Raw genomic sequence first — 5,886 nt, forward strand, 5'->3', positions numbered from 1 at the left:
GTGTATTTGCTATATTTTTTTATTATTTTAATTTACCTTTTACTACGCATAAATAACTCTATATTATATATACAATTAATATATAGTCCATATTTTTTTTATTATTTTAATTTTTCTTCTTTTTTATGCATAAATAACTCTATACATATATTGTAGATATATTACAAACAATATAATCATATATTTTTTTAATAAAATCACTATTGTTGTATATTTACAAAACTTATTTATTAAACTCATTTATTTTATTAAACTTATGTACATGCATATGTATACATAAGTGCACAAATATGTTTATAAAACACAAATATTGCGCAAAACGTAAAAGTATGTAACGCAAAATATGTATGCAGAACTGTATTCACATGATAGGGTATTTGTCAATGATAAAATCTTACTTCGTAATTGATGTATTCTATTCCGGTGTGATGTGATCACTCAGGTTCCGCGAACTTCATACTTATTAAGTCGAAAAATAGGCTTCAAAACGACGATTAGGACGCGCTTGACGTGCACTGCACGCGACACTCGGTCATACGCGCAAACGAGATTACTTATCACGTTGGATTATTTTTGGAGCAATGAATTCATCGGGCGATGCATTGTAGGTACGTATTCGTGTCATGTCGCGAGTTTTTCAGTAAGCTTAAGCAACAGTTAAATTTCTGTTGCTATTTTGTTACGTATTACGGTATTTGTTAGCATGTCGTAAATTCTATCGAAAGATCACTCAAATTTCGTTGAGGTTATGTAGCGCATTACAAACATTCGCGTGATTGTTAATAGTACGTAGTAGTTTTATTTAGCAACGTGTCTCTACAGTCTCTTGTATTTATATTTGTTTTATAAATTTTTTAATATAATTATACTATTTAATATAGTTATACTATTTTACAGGGTTGGGACAGTTACTTCTAAAAAGTAACGTGTTACCGTTACTCGTTATCCATTGAAAAAAGTTACTCGTTACCGATTGTAAAAAGTAACGCGTTACCGTTCCTTAGAAGTAACGAGTATAGAATCGTTACTTTCCGTTACTAAAACGTGATTCCATAAAAGATCATTCGACTTTTTTTTACATTTAGAAAGAACACTAAAGAAAAAGAAACTTTATTAATAAATTTAAACTTGTATAAAGCATATTTATAGTTTTATAATTTTAAAAATACATAAAGATATATATTTTTAACATTAAAATATATTAAACAATTTTAGATACATTTAAGAAAATTTTATTTTATCATAAATGTAAACTTAACAATAAAAACAATGAAATATGACATATGTGATATAAATAATCTTAGTACTTATTAATAATACAGAAGAGAGAGTAGGCACAAATGTTAAATACAAATAATTTTTAAGTAGATTTTAGATAATTTATATAAGTGTAATAACACACATTTAGGATAAAAATGGCCACTTTCGGAGTTTTAATTACAATGGACAGATGTCTTTCTTTCCTCAGAATAAGATATATGTGTATGTCCTGTAAATGAATAATGTAAAGTTAGATAAGATTTTTCTTTAGAGACATCCTTTTAAAGATATTGTATCACGAAAAATTTCTTAAAGATATCTCTTTTGAAAGATATATTTTTAAAAATACAGGTTGTTCATTTTTAATAAAAGTTGATGTTCTATCGTATCATCATATTGTTACGTCCTGGCCCATGGATACGGTCGGGCTGTGGTGTGACGCAACAGTAAACGCGTCGTTTTCCATATCTTTCTTTACAGTAGACACGGAAGTCCTGCTGTGAGAGAGTCGAACGAGTTTGTTTATATTTGTCGACAGGTCAACGGCGTACGTCGATCTTACTCTGTCTAGCGAACACTCGCTCGTTGGTCCCTTTTTAGGTCTGAGACGCAAATCTCATTTACCAAGGACGGGACCTAGCGATTTTAACAAGGAAGTGAGAGTGAATTGTACAGAAAGAAGGATAACAAAGAATAATTCTTTAGTTTGACTCCACATTTTACAAAGTAGTTATATTTATTGAAAAATCGAAATCGATGAATTAATAACAGACATGCAGAAATTAATACAATAAAAGAGCATATAATCGTTTCGTACAATGTAATCTACACGCTAGAACGCGAGTGTGAGAGAGAAAGAGAGTGCGAGTTCTTTAGTGTAGCTAGCCTCTTAACCCATGTTTATACAACTTAAATCATCTTTCAGAGATTTGTGTCTTGATAAGTTCTGTTTTGTTTCATTTCTTAGGTTTCAATGAAAATAACGATAGGAATAAATTTGGATGTGTCATGATTCTAAGACTGATATTCGGAGATAAGCGGGCTTTGTTTGTTTCCGTGATTTAGGAAGGAAAAAGAAATAATTCGGACGCTATTCACGACTAGAGTCGCGAACTGCCCTCCCGGCGATGGTGGTCAAATGAGGAATTGATTGCGGAGAAGCAAAAGAGTATATTCTCGCGATGCATTTAGGCGGTTATGCGTCTCTGGTAGGTTCCGAGTATTAACTTCGAGTTGGATTTTTAACTAGTGGAACTCCCGATTAAAATTTGTGGGTGGACTTACTACTTGCTGCTACTGGTGGTGCGATTTCCTTCACCCCTTCGGCCCGTACGGCTGGCTAGGTAATTCGGTGGATTCTTGGCACACTGGTTGCAATTGCACTTGTAACTTGTATGCGTCGCGACTTTGCTGCGGCACTCCCGGCAGAATCAGTAAGTTTTTCTGGATACGCGGCGCGATTCTTTCTGAGTTTCCGTTTTCGAGAGCCCTGGCTTATATACCGTTTTGAGTAAGCGAGGACTCTCCCAATCGGGAACTCAGTTGAGCTTTGTGGTGTTAGTACTAATCCTCCGATGCTGAATAATCGTTCAACGGCTGTACTACTGGGAAGTGCAGTATTATATTTGGTAAAGAGTTGTTTAAGTTTTGGATAATCTTGTAACGCTTCAACAATTAAATTTTTGGATTTAAAAAATCTTTGCAACTCTTCTTTGATTCATCTCGTGTTGTTTGTTGACGGAAAACAAAAAAGATATCGTTTTCATCGGAATTTAGATCACTCTTTGAAGAATTTTCGTTTGATTGAATCCTTAACACGTTTTCTAAATAGCTTTCTGCAAATTTATGTTTTTCTCTTGCTATCCAATTCAATTTGAATTTTGTAAGCAACTAGTAATTCCTTTTTCTCAAACGTAACGTCAAATCTAAAGTTAAATATCAAATGAATAAAAAATAAATCACAATATTACTTTTTAATTATCAAACTGTATGAACAAAATGTTCTAAATATTGAAATGTAGTAAATACTAATTGAATAAACTCGTGATGAACCGACATATTTCGATAGATGCAAGCAAAACCACAAAATGTTCGTGTATGTGCTTTTTATTAAATTCTAAGAAAACTTACAGACAAAAAATTTCGATCTCTTTGTTTGAATCTTTATCAATGTACAACATAAATAATTAAATTATTAATGCTTCACATTGTAAGTGCGCAATCATCTTACTACAATCATTTTTAATTTTAATTTTTAATTTTAATTAGTTTTGTTTTGTACACTGATGAAGATCTAGACAAAGAATCAAACAGTCTGTAATTTTTCTTGGAATTCAATGTTATCTGCGATTAGCGTCTGTTTTATGGGCGTCTGTAGACAGGACGTGTTACGCGAGGCTAGAATCGACTTGATAGCCAATCAATATGCTACTTTTCTTCAAAAGTATAATGTTGACTGGCATTGCGCATAACGCATTGAAGTGTTTTTCTGCAGGTGTCGTTATGTAAGAAAAATATTATAAATTTGAAAGTAACGATAAAGTAACGCCTCATTTTGTTACTCGTTACCGAAGAAATGTAACGTCGTTACTGCTTTTGTTACAAATAAAAAAAAGTAACGTCGTTACGGAGTCGTTACCAAAAAAAAAGTAACTGTAACGGTAACGTCGTTACAAGTAACGCGTTACTTTCCAACTCTGCTATTTTATTATTTTTTCCATACAGGTTGAGTTTGTTTATGACATGTGTGAATTGTTGACTTATTGGAGTTTAATTTTATTATATAAAATATGGTGAAGCTAGTTGTGCCAATAGTACATTAGATAAGATTTGTATCTTTACAATGTGTGATATAAATTTTCTATTGTATGACATCACATGCTTAGATATATTAAATAAGATTAGAATATGATAATATAAAACTTGCATTTTCAGTTGTCAGCAAAGCCAAAAGGTATACTCGATGATGAAACATTAAATTTGATTTCTAACAATGGCCTAAAATATAGGCATCATCCTGGTAGTGTCAAACCTAGAACACCAATATTCTCAGCATGGGCATCAAAAAAAATAGAAAATATCGTGAAAGGTACGGAATACACAATTGTGTATATCATTATTATGTTCACAAACATTTATGTAATAATACATTGTAAATTTGTCATAGTATATTTTAACATTTGTCATAATATATGAAAAATAACTTATGTACACCATTTTATAATATTAGTTTTCAGAAAAAAAATAACATAAGCTTGAAAGAATTGAAAAAAAGTGTAAAAAAATTATTTCACCATTTGCATGGTCGCCATTCGCTGCTGGAGTAGTCACAACTGCCAGAAAAATTACAAAAAGTAGAAGAATGTTTGAATGCTAATCGTAATCAGAAAATATCTATAGAAGACATAGATTTCGTATGGATAGAAGAGCAAGGCAAATTTTGAAGACCAATGTATACAATTAATTTTGATAAGCTCACTTACGTATCTGCTTGGTAGAGAAGTTTAAAATTATGCGGTTATATATATAGGATTCTGGATGAGATCAGAACACGTGACAAAGAATTCAACCCTAGAAGACAATTTGACTTTGGCTCTGGTCTTGGTACGGTCATGTGGTAAATGTCAAAATATCATGTAAACTTCAAAAATACTAATCTACTATATAATTATTATGTAAACTTGGTTAGCATATCTAAGAAATAAAATAATAAACATTTTGATAAGATTGCTTCCGAAATTTGGCCACACTCGCTACAGGAATATTTTTGTGTCAAAGTATCAAAATCAATTATTGAAATGTCGGAAAGATTAGCAAAAGTTGTCACGCCCGAAAGTAAAGACATTTTTTATTGCCACTATTTTTCTGTCGCCGCAAATGTAAGAGCAATATGAAATATTTTATATATACACTAAAATTATTTTTGTTTTCTTATAATTTGAAAGTTTTGTTTCTCTTTTAGCTCACTTACAATATTGTAGTGAGCGCATATTCTTTAGTTGAATTGCTAAGTGTGGAATTTATGTTTAAAAAAGTATTATATAATGCATTTATATAAGGTTTATTTATATTGTATATATAGTACAATGTTTGTGTGAAACAAAAAAACACGTAACTCTCCTCCAAAATTTAACAGAATATATTTGAAAAATACCATTATCTTAATTTTTTGATTAAATACATTTTCTTATGCATTTTTCTACAATTTTTGGGGAAATGACATGTAATGTTGTTTTATTTTTCTTGTAATTATCTTTTTTGATAATATTATATGTTATTTTGTAGCTGTTAGAAACAGTTAATGCTGTCAATCACTACAGAGAGAATATTATCTCTACAAATTGCTCTTTACACTAGCCATTTGGATTTAAATGCAAGAAGGTGCTGCATCAGTTTTTTTTAAGTATAGAATGGATTGTTGAGATCATTCTAGATGCTTGGAAAATAAAATAAGGATTATAAGAAGACATACATGTATACCCAGCAAACATTTCGGTCACAGAACCATATCCATCTGTGTCCTCAGTAGGATATGGTTTGTTAATCATGTCTGTCAACATGTGAAATGTCAAAATGCGACCAAAATAATGACAGAGTCTGCCACAAGCAAAGCGAGGCCAAATTATC

General features: G+C 31.1%; 1 long non-coding RNA gene across 2 annotated transcripts; it reads left to right on the forward strand.

Moving 5' to 3' along the window:
- The first annotated feature begins 523 nt into the window (after window positions 1-523).
- On the forward strand, window positions 524-5,238 carry LOC109862726. Of its 2 annotated transcripts, XR_002251201.1 has the most exons (4): window positions 524-608; window positions 4,195-4,348; window positions 4,490-4,711; window positions 4,790-5,238. It is a non-coding gene; the product is annotated as an uncharacterized LOC109862726 (long non-coding RNA). The 2 variants fall into 2 exon arrangements; XR_002251200.1 differs by having other exon boundaries at window positions 4,490-5,238.
- The last annotated feature ends 648 nt before the right edge of the window (window positions 5,239-5,886 follow it).

The sequence above is a fragment of the Pseudomyrmex gracilis genome, unplaced genomic scaffold (assembly GCF_002006095.1).
Source record: "Pseudomyrmex gracilis isolate BER0280 unplaced genomic scaffold, ASM200609v1 scaffold_2283, whole genome shotgun sequence".
Lineage (NCBI taxonomy): Eukaryota > Metazoa > Arthropoda > Insecta > Hymenoptera > Formicidae > Pseudomyrmex > Pseudomyrmex gracilis.